The sequence below is a fragment of the Schistocerca piceifrons genome, chromosome X (genome assembly GCF_021461385.2).
Source record: "Schistocerca piceifrons isolate TAMUIC-IGC-003096 chromosome X, iqSchPice1.1, whole genome shotgun sequence".
NCBI lineage: Eukaryota > Metazoa > Arthropoda > Insecta > Orthoptera > Acrididae > Schistocerca > Schistocerca piceifrons.
The window spans coordinates 387,892,859-387,911,943 of NC_060149.1; positions in this window are offsets into that span (position 1 = coordinate 387,892,859).

Consider the following 19,085-nt stretch of genomic DNA (forward strand, 5'->3'; position numbering starts at 1 on the left):
GAGTACACTGTTCAAATGGTTCAAATGGCTCTGAGCACTATGGAACTTAACTTCTGAGGTCATCAGTCCCCTAGAACTTAGAACTACTTAAACCTAAGTAACCTAAGGACATCATACACACCCATGCCAGAGGCAGGATTCGAACCTGCGACCGTAGCGAAGTACACTGTCTTCCACAGCTACGACTCCCGGCTAATCTCTACGTCCAGCTTCCTGCCTCCCCCCCCCCCCCCCCTTCTCCCACCGTTGTGGTTGTGGTTCGCATCTCCAGTACACGACAATGGTGCGGCGTTTCGGGGTTGGGAGGAATGTGCTGGCGTACACCTTCACCAGCACGCCGGTCGGTACTAGGAAACACTCTATAGCAGGCGCTGAACTAGGTGCTCCTATGACAAGAGAAGACCGAGTCGCCCCCAGACGACGAGCCACTAACGCCCCTGGGCAGCGTGCGTGTACGCCGCCGCCTCCGACCGACCTGTCTCAGTCTAGTACCTCAGTACGTCGCATCAGGACTCAGTTCGCATTGCACCTCAATATGTCGCACTGTGCTCTAGTCTTCCAAAGTGATAGTCGTCGCCTTGCACCTTAGCTACCTTTGAGGGAACGTTAGTCACTGTATATACACTCCTGGAAATTGAAATAAGAACACCGTGAATTCATTGTCCCAGGAAGGGGAAACTTTATTAACACATTCCTGGGGTCAGATACATCACATGATCACACTGACAGAACCACAGGCACATAGACACAGGCAACAGAGCATGCACAATGTCGGCACTAGTACAGTGTATATCCACCTTTCGCAGCAATGCAGGCTGCTATTCTCCCATGGAGACGATCGTAGAGATGCTGGATGTAGTCCTGTGGAACGGCTTGCCATGCCATTTCCACCTGGCGCCTCAGTTGGACCAGCGTTCGTGCTGGACGTGCAGACCGCGTGAGATGACGCTTCATCCAGTCCCAAACATGCTCAATGGGGGACAGATCCGGAGATCTTGCTGGCCAGGGTAGTTGACTTACACCTTCTAGAGCACGTTGGGTGGCACGGGATACATGCGGACGTGCATTGTCCTGTTGGAACAGCAAGTTCCCTTGCCGGTCTAGGAATGGTAGAACGATGGGTTCGATGACGGTTTGGATGTACCGTGCACTATTCAGTGTCCCCTCGACGATCACCTGTGGTGTACGGCCAGTGTAGGAGATCGCTCCCCACACCATGATGCCGGGTGTTGGCCCTGTGTGCCTCGGTCGTATGCAGTCCTGAAACACGCATACGACCATCATTGGCTCCAAGGCAGAAGCGACTCTCATCGCTGAAGACGACACGTCTCCATTCGTCCCTCCATTCACGCCTGTCGCGACACCACTGGAGGCGGGCTGCACGATGTTGGGGCGTGAGCGGAAGACGGCCTAACGGTGTGCGGGACCGTAGCCCAGCTTCATGGAGACGGTTGCGAATGTTCCTCGCCGATACCCCAGGAGCAACAGTGTCCCTAATTTGCTGGGAAGTGGCGGTGCGGTCCCCTACGGCACTGCGTAGGATCCTACGGTCTTGGCGTGCATCCGTGCGTCGCTGCGGTCCGGTCCCAGGTCGACGGGCACGTGCACCTTCCGCCGACCACTGGCGACAACATCGATGTACTGTGGAGATCTCACGCCCCACGTGTTGAGCAATTCGGCGGTACGTCCACCCGGCCTCCCGCATGCCCAGTATACGCCCTCGCTCAAAGTCCGTCAACTGCACATACGGTTCACGTCCACGCTGTCGCGGCATGCTACCAGTGTTAAAGACTGCGATGGAGCTCCGTATGCCACGGCAAACTGGCTGACACTGACGGCGGCGGTGCACAAATGCTGCGCAGCTAGCGCCATTCGACGGCCAACACCGCGGTTCCTGGTGTGTCCGCTGTGCCGTGCGTGTGATCATTGCTTGTACAGCCCTCTCGCAGTGTCCGGAGCAAGTATGGTGGGTCTGACACACCGGTGTCAATGTGTTCTTTTTTCCATTTCCAGGAGTGTAGTTGTGATATGGACACGGGTAAGATTCAAGAATTAGATGTTAGTTGATTGCTGTTAACCACAGAACTTCAGAATGGGCATCAAGTTAAATACTCCGTTGTTTCCTGTAATAACGCGTATTATAACCACGTGTAAATTTTGTATTGTAGTGAGAGGAAACCGGTCACCCACCTATCATACCACCCTCTCCTCATCCAGCCAGGAACCACCAAACATTACAAGAGGCCACAGCTACAACAATTAGACCTCAATTACACATCTCGACATTCACAATTCAGGGCGGTAACGCCTCACTCAGGCACGGCAGGCCGCCGATGGCCAGCGGGCAGCTAGCTTCTGCTCTGTCAAAGAGATACACATCAGCATCATGAATTCAGGCCGAGCAGCAGCAGTCAGCTGAGTTTCAGTGGGCCATGGTCCCGACGTCAGTAGTGCATGTCTTATTCTTTTTGTAACTGCTTCCTGCTGTTGAGTGCCTGCACCCAGGCGTTGCAGGATCAGCTCGTGCCCACTGTGGAGACGAGAGAAGACTGTCCTGTATGGGACACGACCTGCTAGCCTCCAACAGGTGTCTGGTATGTCATGCATGGACGGCAGGCCGGTGGCACTGTGGTACCAATCCCACAGGGAACTTAGCACTGGAGGTGTCTGGCCCAACCTGGTCTTGTACCCTTGTCTAGTGCTCGTTTGTTGCGCTATTACTCAGCGTCCAGTCATGTTGTCACAACTTGGTTCTTACTCTGGTGCACTGACACAGAATGGCATTTTAAACACTATACATTTACTACATTAAATTTTACGGTTACTTCCCATCTTCCTTAAGCTCTACACATTCATTCTCCATCCCTCACTTGGGCGGATCCAGTCCATTAGAAACTGGACTACCGACAGATTGGGCTTCTGAACTGCCCATCATCTCTGACAAATAAAAGCTATGCAAAGCAATATCAGTCACTATGGCGCTAGATATTGCGGCACTCAAAATCACTGTTACCCATTGTCTACTATCCTGATAATGTTGAACATGCTGCATTAGTTGCACAACAGTGATCTGGCCCTCCTGTGCTGCTGACTCAGTGAATACGCTAGATCATGTATCATTCAAGAAGATAAGGTTTTGCTTAGGCAACGTGTCCAAGGGCTTTTCCAGCCAATGCAGCTGTGGCTGTACTAAATTTAAATAATAACGCCTGTCATTGTAGCTGGTAAATGAAGCGTGGGTCCTGTTCCACCAAACATAATTGCGTTAATCAACAAACCACTGCTGCCTCTTAATTATAAGCGTCAGAGCTTGCTCCCACGAGCTTCTCTTGTTAATCGCAGCTTGTCACCACTGTTATATCGCTGTAAAGTGAGTATATCCGACGTAGACCCACTCACTGGAAGTACAGCTTTGCTTCCATCACTTATTTTGGCATGGTCGACTCTCTGCCTTGCCCATGAATAATTACATGGCACGGGTGTTTCCTTCTGTCTTCTCGCGAGTAGGATATATGATGATTACCTCACTTTGACTGTGCTGTAGCTCACCCTCGGTGATTACTGCATGCTGTTCCCCATCTTTTGCTATCTGTAACACACCATCCTCATGTATATGTAGTTTCCCACTGTTTCCAGCCTTACTGGATAGGTGTGCACTGTGTAACACCTACACAATGTGTGCTTGTGCGTCACTGGTACCTTCACTGACATGTATGACCGTGCACTTTCCTTTTATATTTATGCCAGTTGCTCCATGGCAACAGAAAGCCAGGTTCTAACTGCTAAGCTCTGATAATAACTGCAGTTCTGGTGCTAATGGTTTCCATACTTTGCTCAGCCACTTCAGATATCGCTTAGGTAACAAAAGTACCTGACTGCCCATGTAGTGCCTGATGAACGGCTTTCTGCTCCCCCTAGTCTCCTAGTGATTTTTACAGTCTTGATAGGGCTATTCTCTCATCTAACACTTTAATTCGAGCTTGAGCTGTCCCTAAAACCAAGATTAGAGTGCTATTTGATGCTCTGACATAATCCATTACCCCTCTAGTGGGTTGTCAAAGCATGTGTATGTTGTTCAGCATGCCACTCTCTCAACTTATAATCCGTGTGGAATGTCACTCAGAAGTCACCCAATTCCCTCCTACCAATTGTGTTGCTCCCCTGACAGCTCCGTCAGTATTCCATTACTACTTGCTAACTTTTGTAAATCCGAAAATATCTTGTTTAGTTGGTTCTACCGATATTCCCCCAGAGGTAGACTCTAGCACACCCCTGACTGGTCGTAATTGTCTGACATGCACAGATGTTGACCTGGTTGGTAACTACAGCTCCATCACAGGTGATGTGTTTTCAGTCACTTGGTACGAGCCTGATACCGTGTCAAAACTACTTTGTCGACCATTTTGGAGTATATGGACTTGACAACATCACCCATTGGCCCTCCTTGTAATGAAGTAATGTTGCTTTATGTTTTACTGCCTCCTCTTGCATTTCCAGTGCCTTGGTGCTCTCTTGTTGAACATTTCTCGAGACGTCTCTCACAGTTCTGGTATATTTTTGGGCAGGCTTCCCATTCCTGCTCCCTTTCTGTCTAATAATATCAAAGGACAATGGCATCTTCTTACCATACAGCACTACTGTGGGTGAAAATCCTATGTTAATGTGCATTTTCGAATTGCATGCACCCACCACAAAAGATAAATATGTGCCCCAATCCATGTGAGGGAGTTAACACAATAATTAAACATCCTTCTGATCGTCCAATGGACCCACTCTGTCCATCCACGTGAGTGAGGGGAACTGGACTAGCTCTTAATTTTGTCACTCTCAACATATGACACAGTTCTTTCAGCAGCTGTACCATGAAGTTCATCCCCTAATCTGTTTTATTACCTCTGGCAACTTAAACTTCAACACCCATCTGTTCACCATCACTTGCATGACTGTAACTGCCTGCTGGTACAGCATGAAGGCCATATCGATATGGTCTATTATAGTCAGCACGAAACGATTCCCTGCTGGAGTCCAGTTAAATAGTCCTAGCATATCCACTCCAATAAACCAGAACGGTAATGTAGCTTACAGCAACCCCTGCAAGAATACTGAACGTCACCTTTCCTTCTTCTCCACCATTATTCCTCCGCTACCCTCCAATTTGTTGCCCTGCATCCTCTTTGCTCAGGTAAAATGTGATCATGTATTTCTCTCAGCACCTCTTCCAATAGCTTCGTTGGTATGACGACTCACAGTCTTAATATCGTCTCCTTCATAACAACTCGTCACACATGCTGAAATGCTGCTGCTGCTTACTGCACTGCTTACACTCCCTGTCAGTGCTGTGTGTTGCTTGATACTCACCAAAGTCTTGATCTAATCCCAGTATAACTGCTACCTTTCTTCTTAGTACGTCTGCTTTTCTGTGTTCGTTCGCTGATTGGTAGATTACACTTAATACTTAAGTTCACTGTGTTTTAATACCCACCTCATCAATCTACTGGATGAGTCCCTCAAACTCAGTGACCACTTTAAAGCAGCATGGTCAGTCACTTCCTTAAACTTCCTCCCATACAGGTAACACTGGCAGTATGTTACTCCATACACCAGGTTAAGCATCTCCCTGTCAATTGCACAATAATGACTCCAAATTCGATTGAGATGTCTTAACACAAAAGCAGTAAGGTGTTCCTCTATGTCGACTTATGGTTCCAAATGCACCTGGGAGGATTTTTCAATGTATCACGTGATAATTTAAATTCTTTCTGAAAATCTGGGAACACTAGCACTGGACTGCACGCCAATACTTGTTTTAACTCATCAAATGCTCTGGCACCCCTCACAGCACACAAATTTGATGTCCTTTTCCAGTAATTGAGTAAACAGTCGTGGTATGCAAATCCTCTCAAGAATTCTCTGTATATTTTGTGAGGCACAGGAAAGGCTGTAACTCTTTTGTTGTCCCTAATATTGGAAAATCTTGCAGCGCCTGTGTCAACCTTACATCACTCCTCACACCATCCTTAGTGATTAAATGACTGAAATAATTTACTTCTTCCAATGCAAAATGACACTTCTCAGTACTCAGTGTTAAATGAGCAGCCTATAACGTCTTTAACACTTCCCTCAGTCGCTGCCTGCTTGAATATCCCTTTTTAGAAACGATTATTTCGTCCAAATACACTAAATGTTGACGAGATGTCGGTCCCTTCAACAATCCGACTAACAAACGGTGGAACGTCACTTTTGCGTTCTTTATACATAACAGTATTCTTCTGTACTTGTAATATCCAGAAGGTACGAAAAACGCAGTCTTTGATCTGCCCTCTAGAGCAACCTCTAACAGACAGTACCTACTCCTTAAGCCCATTGTCGATAAATGCCGACAATGTCAAAGATTATCAGTGGTTTCTGTGATGTTTGGAATGGGGTGAACTTCTATAATAGTCTTACTGTTCAAATAGCCAAATAGCAGTAGTCACAGCAGTATCAATACTTCCTTGAATCGTCTGCACACTTTTTCGGTATAATTACTCCCTTCCACTATGCCTCTAGCCTACTACTGATTGATAAACTCTTCTTAAATCGGCTGCAGAGACCTTGGTATTCTGCACGGTCTGTGGCACACTGGTGTTTTGTTCCCCATAGGAGTCCTGTATTGTGTGATGGGCATTGCAGACAAGAACAGGTCTTGAAGCTCCAACAGTGCTTCTTCTGTCCGTGCAGCAATCTTCCTGTTCCGGAATTTCTGTCGTTGCCACTAACATTCCATTGAACAACTTGACCTCATCCGCCCATAATTATCCCCATTTATGGGTATTACCTTGCCTCTGTCAGTTTCCTGTATGCGTACAAGGCCTTGTCTTCGCAAACAAAATGCTGCATCCAATCCGTCACGATCCTCCAGGAGTTCCACTACACAGAACAAATCAAGCGGTAATTCAGGCTTCACGCTGACCCACAATGACTTTCCGGTGCCACTTGACACCCAGCAATAAGAATTAAGCCTTAGTAACATTGATGGATGTTTAACTGGATTGCTTGTACAACAGACGCTGCCGGCGACTGTTCGACAATGACGACAGCTTGTCCCAGCCGGAATGTCTCCTCAGTAAGTTCCACGAGATGTTGTCGAAGGTCAATTATGGTTGATACTTATGCAGAATGTCCAACCCTAGGATCACGCTGCATTCCTCGATTACACGATACACTACTTCTGCACACTACCAATCTTGGTTGCCTCCAACCAAAACTTCACCACTACAGACCCACGCAAATTACGACTATAGCGCAGTGGGTCCCAATGCCTCTTACTCACTAAATTCCTCGAGGCCAAAGACATATGCGCCCCTGTGTCCAACAAAAACTTGTACTTCTTACCATATGTTATGTCACATACCGCCTCCGCATTCCCATTTATTGCATTTGCTTTTACTGGGGAAGACTTTCGGCGTTTCTGGGGTTCTATATTGAGTTTAAATGGTGCTTAAAATATCACCCAGACCACCCCCACCATTGTTTCCACAATACTGCTGCTGGTTCATACCACCCATACTTTTATTCCCACAAATCCACTGATACTTAATACCAGCCCCATTATTCCATGGTTGGCGGTACTGCCTTCCCACATGTCCCGTACACCCATAATTAAAGCACTTTATATTTGCTGCAAACACATTTCATCGATCTCTTACCCTTGTCTCAACATTAGTCTCTTCAAAGTCCATTGCTAGTATAATCGCTGCATAGAGTTACCTAGCCGCACTAGTGTAACCTCTCCTAGATATTTTCGGTGCTAAACCCCACATGAAAACATCGAGTGCACTCAGCTTGGCTTCATGTAACGAGATCTTGTTTCCTCATCACTCCACATCAGTTCATATGTATGGATATTAATTTTTTTTAATCCTGTGCACAAAATCTTCCTTGGTCTCATTAGGCCTCTTAGAAATTACACCTAAGTGCTCACGGAAAAACCGAGCACTATTCTGCTTCTTACATCTTTGCCCAAATACTTGTCTTAGATGCTCAAAAGTTTCCGCCTTATCTAGTGCTTCAGTGCATCGCAAAAGTTACCTCACTTCTCATGACAGACGTGAACTTACTGTTAGCAACAGCTGTTTGTCTGAACGACCCCCTATGTCTGTAGATGATAAGAAATCCTATGCAAACTATAACACATCCTCGGATGATCCACCGTGAGAGTGAGAAATAAGGTTTTCAATTGCCAGCTCTACCCCTAGATTCTGACATTTCAACAACCCAACTCCTGACCCTTCTCTCCTAGCTTATTATTGACAAATGTATTCTCCGCTCTTAACTGCGCTACCTGGTCAGCTTACGATTGCACACCTTCCTCAACATTTACACCTTGTGTCTCTGATGTCTCCATTGCAGCACCTACACTCACTTTTAGGAATTCAACAACAACTCAGCAATAACAAGAACAGAAAACTCCTTACTTAAGAACACTACCACACTTATTTCTTGTGTCTAATGATGAGCCACCTGGACACTCTGCATTGTTTTCCCATATGGTCAAGATGATGACATGTAAAACAAACAACTGCCACAGATTCGGCACAGAGTAGAATTCCCAGGTAAATTACACCGTGCACATCACAGGAGCTCTATCGATTGATCCTTAAAATTACCCTTAAACTGGGAGACATCCATCGGCTCCACTGGCCTCACGAAAGTAACTTTGAAGTTATAATGACCCCTAACTTTCGACCCATGATAGTCAACAAAACACAGACAGTGGTCTCACTCACCAGACAACAAAGATACCATAGGCTGTGCTTCACACGTTGCAATATGAATGTGGGGTGGCTAAACCCTCCATTACCCTCTGACGGCGCCGTCAGCTCTCGTGACACCAGTCTGTAGGAGTGAGGCAGATTTCTGGCTCCACTCCGTAGAGTGATGTTCTGGTGGTGTTCAGTAACTGACTGATAGTCGAGAGAAATATTTTCTCGTCTTTGACAATGGGGGGCAGTCATGCACCACTCCAGCGCAGTAGGCTGTGATGACCAGCAGGCAGCTGGCTTCAAGCCCCGTGAAGCATCACAGCCATCAGCGCCCTGTGTTGCTGAGATCAGTCCGTGCAGCGGCCTGTGTTCTGTCAGTGGGCCGAGGCCCTGATGTCAGTGGTGCGAGTCTTCCTCTTGGTGCCACTACGTTCTGCTATTAAGAGCCCACACCTAAGTGAATCAAGTACAGATCGCATTCATCACAGAAATGAGGTAATACTGCCGTGCAGAGGACACAACCTGCTGCCCCTTAGCAAGAGTCTGGCAAAGCAGGCGTGGACAGCAGGTCAGTGGCGCTGTTGCAACAATTTCCACAGAGGAGGGAGCTGACCCTACCTGATTTCGAACTCATGATTGCAGATGGCGGTTCCCAGTTGTCGCATCTTCTAGTGGGGCCCTGATGTCATAGTGGTGGTGCTGGAACCCGAATGATTCCGTCTCAAAACACACAGCTATTTATATGGTTCTGGAGCACATTGGTTGCACTGTTACCCGGCTCCCAGTCACATAGCTCATATCATGGCACTTGCCCTGGTGTGGTGACACCGCCCTGCACGCCCCAGCCATTAACATTGCATGCTGAAGGTTTTGACATATTACGGTATTCCATCTCGCAATCCTTAAGCGTATATTTTGCTATAACATACATGTCTTCACACTGCGCCTACCGGCCAGCAGTAGCTAACACAAGACTTCATGACGACTTTCTTACGAATTCCTACAAGTGTCACATGAAACTACGCAGCGACACTACATTATATTCTCATTATTTCCGGCAGAATGACTTCTGTTGCTTCGCGTGTTACGACGTTCAGCTCACCGGTAATGTGGAGTCGTTTTGAGAAAACTTTGTTCTTGATATAACTTCACCAAATATTCAGAGTAATTGACGTCGAAAGTGGCGTCTCAGTGTAGTTATTGAATTGCGGTCCACATGGGCTGTCGCCCCATCTTACTGAGACTATCAGTAAGCTGTGTTACGAAGAAATTGTTAGTTATTGCCGCAGGCCGCCCGGAATTGACACAAACTAGCTTTCCTTTGTCTTAAGAAAAGTGCCCTACGATTCCAGTGGACCGTCCAATAGCACAACAAACGATAATCTTTGGGCTACTGCAGACTTTTCATGAGTGAGCTGCGGGTTGTTTTCAAGTAACAGCGGAAGTTTTCTTTATTGACAGAGAAGTTCAGATGAAACTTTGCCTCATCAGACATCAGAAGATTTGACAGAAATATATTGTCCTGGTCAATTCTGTCCAGTAATGTTGTGCAGAAATTGCACCTACTCACTTTAGCTGACGGTCGTAGCTGTTGAGCCACTGCAGCTTATAAGGATGAAACTTAAAATCCTGTTTCAAAGTCATCTGTAAATACGGGCGAGAGATTCGTAATGTTCTCTAATGGCGTCGGACATAACGCTGTGGGCATCGTTACAGAGTTGCACGAACTTGTCGGATATTTTACACCGATCGAACTGTCTATTTCAGGTTCCTTAGTCTTAACATTGATTACAAAATCCGTCTCGTGCCATTGTTTTAACCACCTGGATATTGTCTTTATGCCTGGAATACAGAAATGGTAGTTCCTTCCACGGCACATTCCGTACTGGACAGCCTCAACGCTCTGCACGTGACAGACCACCTCCACTGCCTCAAAACCACCTGCTCTGGGCCGGCCGCGGTGGTCTCGCGGTTCTAGGCGCGCAGTCCGGAACCGCGCGACTGCTACGGTCGCAGGTTCGAATCCTGCCTCGGGCATGGATGTGTATGATGTCCTTAGATTAGTTAGGTTTAAGTAGTTCTAGGTTCTAGGGGACTGATGACCACAGCTGTTGAGTCCCATAGTGCTCAGAGCCATTTGAACCATTTGAACCTGCTCTGGCCAACGTCCCACTGTACTGTTCCCCGTGGGCCACTCTGCATTTCCGAGAGAGAGAACTCGTGTACATCTTCAGCAGTATCTTTCCCAGATTTAACATTATCCTCCCATGTCCATCTGCTGCACACTCTCCTATCTCAGTTTTCCTTTTACTTGTGTGCACATTATAGTTATCAACTATATCACGTTTCATTTCATTAAGCTCACGACTCAGTTCCCCTTCACTTGGGTCGACTACTGCTGTGTATTGATTGTTTGCCCATGACAAATAAGTCTCACATCAAGATAGTTGTTTGTTTCCTCCACTGCTTTTTTGAACACACAAGTTTAATATCAGTGCTGACAATGAGAGAGCCTGTGTCAAGCATTTCCTAATTTTGGTCTCATGTATAATTCCATGAGTGCTGACTACTTAAGTCGACTTTGCAGGAAGATAATTGATTACCCTTCTATCCATGCAGATGATACCACACTGATTAAAAAGAAACCTTTATAAGGGGCATATAAAATTGGAGAAAATGACACAGAATCTCTACGTTCTTTCTATCTAAGTCCGTGAGGTGAAGGGATGAGTTCAAGGAGAGCGTAATTGCACGTCACAAGTAGCAACATAATTTTGTTGAAGTCGAATCTTTCGGTAAATAAAATGTAAATGTCGTGTGACTAGGGCCTCCCGTCGGGTAGACCTTTCGCCGGATGCAAGTCTTTCGACTTCAGCGACTTGCGCGTCGATGGGGATGAAACGATGATGATTAGGAGAACACAACACCCGGTCCCTGAGCGGAGAAAATTTCCGACACCGCGGGGAATCGAACCCGGGCCCTTGGGATTAACAGTCTGTAGCGCTGACAACTCAGCTACCAGGGGTGGACAATATGTCGCTGAAGGAAACTATATTTTACAATTTATCCAAAGTAATTGTCTTTACTTTTATGTTACTATTTGCATGGACTTCGAAAGCCTGATTACAGGAATGAAGATCGGGTTTTAACGTCCCATCGCCGGTAGCTCATTAGAGACGGATCACAAGCGCAGACGGGGTAAGGAAACCAGCTGTGCTCTTTTCATAGGAAACATCCTGGTATGTTCCTTAAACGATACTGGAATATCACAGACAATCTAATTCTGAATGGCCGGGCGTGTATCTAAACTACCCTCCTCCCGAATGTGAGTCCAGTGTCTTACTACTGCGCCACTTCCTTTGGTGTGAAGAATCACGTTATCAGGAACTTAAGCAGAAAAGGTCATAAAAGATACAGAGAACTGAAACGTGCTTTTGGATTTTATTTTCTTTACAAACACTCTAAGACGAAAACCAAAGCAACACAAAGAAGTTAACCGAATGGGACGAAAATCGATTAATCTGACGCACATGTACAGACAAGACAGACAAATGATTATAATTTCAGAAAAATTGGATAGTTTATTCAAGAGAGCTTCACAAATTGAGCAATCCAATAACGCGTTGGTCTACCTCTGGTCCTTATGTAAGCAAGTATTCGGCTTGGCGTTGATTGGCAGAGTTGTTGGGTGTCCTCCTGAGGGTTATCGTACCAAATGCTGTCCAACTGGCGCGTTAGATCTTCAAGATTCCGACGGGTCCTGGCCATAATGCTCGAAAAGTTCTGAGCTGGGGAGAGGACGACCTCGTTGGCCAAGGTAGGGTTTGGCATACACAAAGACAAGACTTTCGTTACTGAAATGTAAGCCCATGATGGCTTGCCATAAAGGGCAACAAAAATGGACATAGAATATCGTCGACGTGGAGCTGTACTGTAAGGATGCCGCGGATGACTACCAAACGGGTCATGATGTGAAATGAAATGTCAACTTAGACGGATCCTAAGGTGTTATCACCTGGTTGTCGGGCCGTATGGGGGGTGACAGTCACGTCGGTATCCCATTGCAGTCCAGGGCGTCTCCAGACACGTCTACGCTGGTCTTTGGGGAATGGAATCTCATACGGTCCGACATCCAGGAGTGATGGTCTGGGGTGTCATTTCATTTCATTTCATGGAAGGACCACTTTGGTTGTGATCCATGACACCCTCACTGCACAGCGGTACGTCGACAATATTGTACGCACTGTTTCGTTGTCCTTCATGGCAAGCCACTCTGGGCTTACATTTCTGAAATTCTAAACATTCATTTGTCTGTACGTGTACGTCAGATCTGCCTATTTCTGTCCCATTCGGATAATCCCTTCGTGGTGTGTCGTTCATTTCTGTCTTAGAGTGTATTTTCTTTTTGGCATTGCTACTTTTTACACTTGTGCTATGGCTAAAGTAATTTCCTTGGCAGCACGAAACAATCTATTCCACAGTTGATGGAAACGATCGAGTGATTATTGCTTGCTTGCAAAACAAACAGTAAGGCGCTGTCTATCGTCTCGCAACAGAAGACGTAGCGGGATAACTGCTGTAATGACTGTAGTGTGATAACCAGTTTCAACACCGCATTCGCTCCTTATCTCTCATGGACTCTTCCACTTCTGAACATGTGTAACATTTCCAATGACGTAAGAATCAGTGAACCCACAAATTTATCTGTCGCTTCTACTTTTGTTTTCATGTGAAGGCAAGTTAATTCACAGTGAGTTTAAAGCAACTTTTTCTTGTTTGACTTTACCAGGCTTGGCGAAAGCGAGACAAACATGATCAGAACGTAATTTTCTCATTCTTCACCATGGTGACTGAGCGCAGAACTGGAGTCAAGAAATAGGGTAGAATGTTCCAATTTTTTGTGTGTAAATACCGACGAAAACTTGAACTATGAGAAAAATATTACTGAAATGCTTATACAAGTAAGTTCAGCAACTTTTGCTCTTCGTATATTTGCTAGTTTTGAAAACAAAAGGGTCAACATCTTAACATGTTTTGCATAATTATAGCATTCCGTTCTGGAATAACTCTTGACTCAGAAATAAATTATTGCTTGCACACAAACGAACATGAGAAAAATATACGATTCTCTTTGAGCCGGCTCTTCAAGAAGTTGGGCCTTTTAGTCGGTCCTTCATAGTATGTACGTTTGCTAATGAAATTCGTTATAAATTATTGACCACATCTTGTCAAGAACAGCGATGTCCACGTCTGCAACGCTAGAAGAGAAAATTACCTTTATTACTCTATAGTCAAGCTGTCAGTGGCTCAGAAAGGAGTTCAATACGCACCCATAATAATCTTTGGCAATTTACCCAAGACAATAAAATTCTGACAGGCTGCAATGTAAATTTTAAATCCAGGCCCAAATAATTTCTTCAGAATAACTTTCTCTATTCCAGAGACTAAGTTCGCATTAAAAATTTCAAATAAATCTAGCTAAAAAATTAAATGTACAGCTAGTTACACAAGTTGTGCGAAGACATATATTACTGTTCTTATTAATTTTAAGTCAGTGTATTATTTAGTAATCCGTAAATGACCTGCATGCAGCCATAATCACAAGAAATCGCGTGTACGTAGGATTTAAACTGATTCGTTCCACAGTATTTCCATAAAAAATGTGCAAACGATCCACAGAACAAGTTATTAACTAACTAACTAACTACATAAGTTGTCAGACGTGTTGGGTAAATTACTATTCATCCACAGAGCAAATTTGTAAAAGAGTAAGTAGTGAGCTTCATACAAATAAAAATTAACGAATTCATACTTACAAGCATAGAGGGGCACTTTCATAAAGATTTATTCTCTGTGTACAATATTCTTTCGTACAGACGTATTTGTCAGCAAGTTACCTGATGACGTCAAAAGTAGTGTTACCATTTTCATCCATCTCTCATCACTAGTCACTACACATACTACAAACACTACGCACACCCATCGTTTCGATTGATATCAGGACCACCACAATGTTTCCACCTTCCTTTGTCAGCTAGAGATTCAGTTCTGGAAGATGAAATACGATTGATATTATCGTCACAAATTTTGTGCGTAAGACTTTCTAGTGACATGTTTTATACCATGTAAGTATTTGAGAATACCATAGGTGTAGTTTGTGTTGTGTATTCACCAACTTGTACTTTGTTTTATCTATTGTATGGTACGTAGTTCTTAAGGTGTATGCATCAGCTTCCTGTTTTTTAAGCCGCTGTTTCGAATTTTCTCTATGATCTCCACGAATAACTTGATCTTGATTAATGCTATTCATTACAAAGTCACTTTTTATATTGTATTATGTTATTTAATGCTGCGCGACGTTATACTATGTGTTTAACATTAGAAATCTCACCGAGTTGCTTTGAGTGGATTCATGTGATTTTTGTCTCGACTCCACGGGAACCGAATTACATCGTACGTATTAGTGGTATATTCCCATTATGTTTCCAGTATCTGGCCTAATAATGTTGGAGAGCAGTAGAGTTCGTGGAAGCGAATTTTGTGCTTCCCATGATTTGTAGGGAGCAATCCATTCAGCCTTTGTCTAGTCGGTTAGCGTATTTGAAACTTATGGGGAAATGAATTCTTAAGTAGCCTCTATGCTCTAAGCAAACATAGGTTTGTTTCAGAATAATAAATCGATCATTCAGCAATTTTCGTGGCTTTGCCATTCTACGGGTAAATGGGACATCATGCCACTCAATGCATCCTGGGGGTGTTAATGAGTTGTAGTCAAGGTTTGTCTGTATTGTTCGAGCTGTTCTCAGTTAATGATATTTCATTTTGTTAAATCACTTTGTCCAAAATGTGCGGCTGAGCTACTGAATATACAGATATTACATGAAACATGTTGGTGTCGGCTGTATCACTTCCTCAGAACAATTCTGTTTCTCATCCAACCACCGATTTTTATGGCATTTGAAGCTTTACAAATTTCTGTGTGCCTTTTTTTACTTTTAATTGTTAAAATATGAAATAGACTACATTTCGAGACGTTGTGATACGTGTCGTTGGACGACAGAACTGAAGTGTTCATCGCATGTCCCAGTACAAAACGCATGCACGCCACTACTCTTTACTTCAGCTAGTGGTCGCTGATGCTAGTGTCTCAGCTAACAGTGACTTCAGGTGCGTAGAGTAGCAAGAATAGCATAAAACATGCACTGAAGACGTTTAGTTGTCAGGTTTTGTTTGCATAGGGCACTACGTTCGTGAAAAGATGCATTAACTTTCATGGAACTCAGTTATTTGTCCGTGATTGTATGCAGATGCGTTGCTTCATTTTTACAAATTTAAATATTGTCCGATGCGCTCTTCTTTATTATTTTAGACTGTTCATTTAGCAGTAACGCTGAGTTCTTATGGGGTTAACAGTTTTACGTGTATGGTTCTGGATGATCAATGGGCCTGAGAGAAAGCAGACCTCAATAGTCACATTTCTCATATTCCGTAGCTTACCATTCTTGTTGAGATGAATTTAACTTCAAATTCATTTCAATATGGTGTTTGGGCTAAATAGTGATTACAAACAACGCCCCACGAATGGTAGCTTCCACCTAAAAATGATGTTATTACACATGGTGAATGAACAGAAACTCAGTAGACCAACGAGCAATAACGTTCTGTTCGATGCTTGTATTTGCATAAACACATCTACCCTGGGGACTGGTGGTACAGCCAGTGTAAATTTCCACACAGATTCTGTTTGTATCTTGGTTGTAATTCTGGTTTCGTGCATCATTTGAAAACAACGTTCCTGTACTAATTTCGCAATTATTTCTCGTAGAAGTACATACGGAGTTTACACTACAGGTTCCCACATAAATGAGTTTTCTTCTGTTCCATCGACATCAACGCCATCTAGTAGAAAGTTGAAGGAAAGAAGATAAGTGTTCAACATCCCGCCGATACGAGGTCATAGAAGACGGCGTAAAATCTCGGACCGAAAGCGAATCAAGATCGAAACTGGTCGCGTTCTTTTTAAATGATCCATTCCGGAAATTTCGGGAAAACGTTTCAGGAAACTAAGGAGAACTGAAGTCTGGATGGCCGGACGGGGAACTGAACCCCTTTCTCCCGAAGATTGGTCCAGTCTTCCCCTAAGATGAGTCTAGTCTTCTGCCACAGCACCACTTTGCCACGGATATTGACACCTCTTAGGTCTGTCATGCATGTTGGTTTCACGTTTAAAGTTTCCTTTTGGTAAAGTTCTCAGGATATTTTGATGTCTCGTCTTAAATTAGTCACTACACATACTATTTTATCAAAAGTATTCGCACACCCATATTTAATGCGGAATTGATCACTAGATATCACGAGAGGCGGACCCGCCAGTATAAAAGGAGGCGGGGAGTATAGTGTGTCAGTAGGCAAGCAGCAATGGCAGAATCGGTCGGTCATGGGAGCTCAGTGCCTTCAGATGTGGACTAGTCATTCGATGTCACCTGAACAGAGATTTCAACCCTTCTAGAGCTACCCAAGTCGGCTGTTGGTGATGTGATTGTTAAGTGTAGACACGAAGGAACAACCACAGATAAACCAAGATTAGGCAGATCTCATGTACTGACGGACAGGTACAATAGATCATTGCTAGAGGTGGTTTTAAAAATCAGATGGAATCAGCGAAAGTGCTGTCAGCGGTCCAGCTATCAAAATGAGTGTTTTTAGGGAGTTAATGTAGAAAAACGGTCGAGCAGCTCCTCTAAGCCACACATTTCTACAGTCATTGTTAAGCGACTCTTGAGTTGGTGTGAAGAGGGACGCCACTGGAACGACTGAAAAGGAGGGATTTGGAATGATAAATTACGCTGTACCACGTAGAATCCGCTGAAACAGTTTGGATTTGGCGAATGCCTGGAGAATGTCGCGTGCCATCACGTGTAGTATCATCAGTAAACCATGGAGGAGGTATTGTTACGGTATATGGATGTGTTTTGGGCTTAGGGTATGGTTCCCTTATTGCACATAAGAAAATGCTAAATGTAAAAGGATATGAACACATTTTATATCAGTGTATACTCCGTAGTAGTAGAGGAACAGTTCGGAGACGACGGCTGTACCAGCATGACAATACACCCTGTCATGAAGGAGCGTCTGTGAGGTAATGGTTTGTGGGAAGTAACATTCGTGAAATGGACCTGCCTGTCCAGTCACAGTCCCGATCGGGACGCAATGAAACGCCTGAAACGCCTTTGGAATGAGTTAGAACGTCGACTTCGCTCCAGACCCTAGCGTCCAACATCAGCACCTTCTCTGGCGTCGGCCCTCGAGGAAGAATGGACTGCCATTCCTCCACAGACATTTAGACACTTCACTGAAAGTCTCCCCGGCGGAGTTCAGGCAAGCTGTCATTAGGCGGAGGGAGGACACACACCATCCCCAGCAGAGTCCAAGACGTCATAAAGCGAAGGGTGGAGATACCCAGATTAATGTCCACATGTCCACTAATAGATATCCGAATCTTTTGATCAGACAGCGTACACAATAAAGAGTAACGGAGTTGTAGCACTCCCTTCACGCGTCACAAACTAATTTTCACTCGACGATTTCGTCACTCTGAGATCGACAAATTAGTTCTGTCTGTTAGAATGTTCTGAATCCAATCACGAACATTGTCCAGTATCCCATACGTTTGTATTGTGTTTATCAACCAACAGTGCGGATCTGTATAGAGTATCTTCCGAAAGTCTGGGAACCCGGTCTCCACCTACGCACTGATATTTAATATCTTTTGGATTTTATGGAGGAACAGAGTGAGCTGAGTTTCACAAGATAGCTGTTTGCGATATTCCATATTGACTCCTACAGAGAAGATACTCGGTCTCTAAGCTGGTCACTAAATACAAGCACAAAACGAGTTCCACAGTTATGCAACTGACTGTCAGTTACATCGGCCTATAGTTACGTGCATACGTCCCACTTCGTTCCTTGACAGTGGGAATGACTTGTACATTTTTCCGATCTTTTGGAAAGTTTCGTTGCTCCACTGACCAATGATAAACTAAAGTCAGAAAGAGAGCAAAATTTATCTTGCTAATCTACACAAAATCTTTGTTATCCTGTCAGGAATCATTGCCTTTCCTATGTTGAGCGGCTTAAGTTGACTCTTTACTCTGCGACCACCTCAATTAATCTATCATTTCTGCATATTTGATCTTCCACAGTAAAGCAATTTCGGAAATTCGGATTCATTATTTCGGTGTTCTATGACATCCTCCGTTTCAGTGTCAGTGTTACTGAGCAAATGTAGCCCCAACCATGGTCTCTTTATTGTCTTTACGTGGAAACAGAAATTCAAACTTT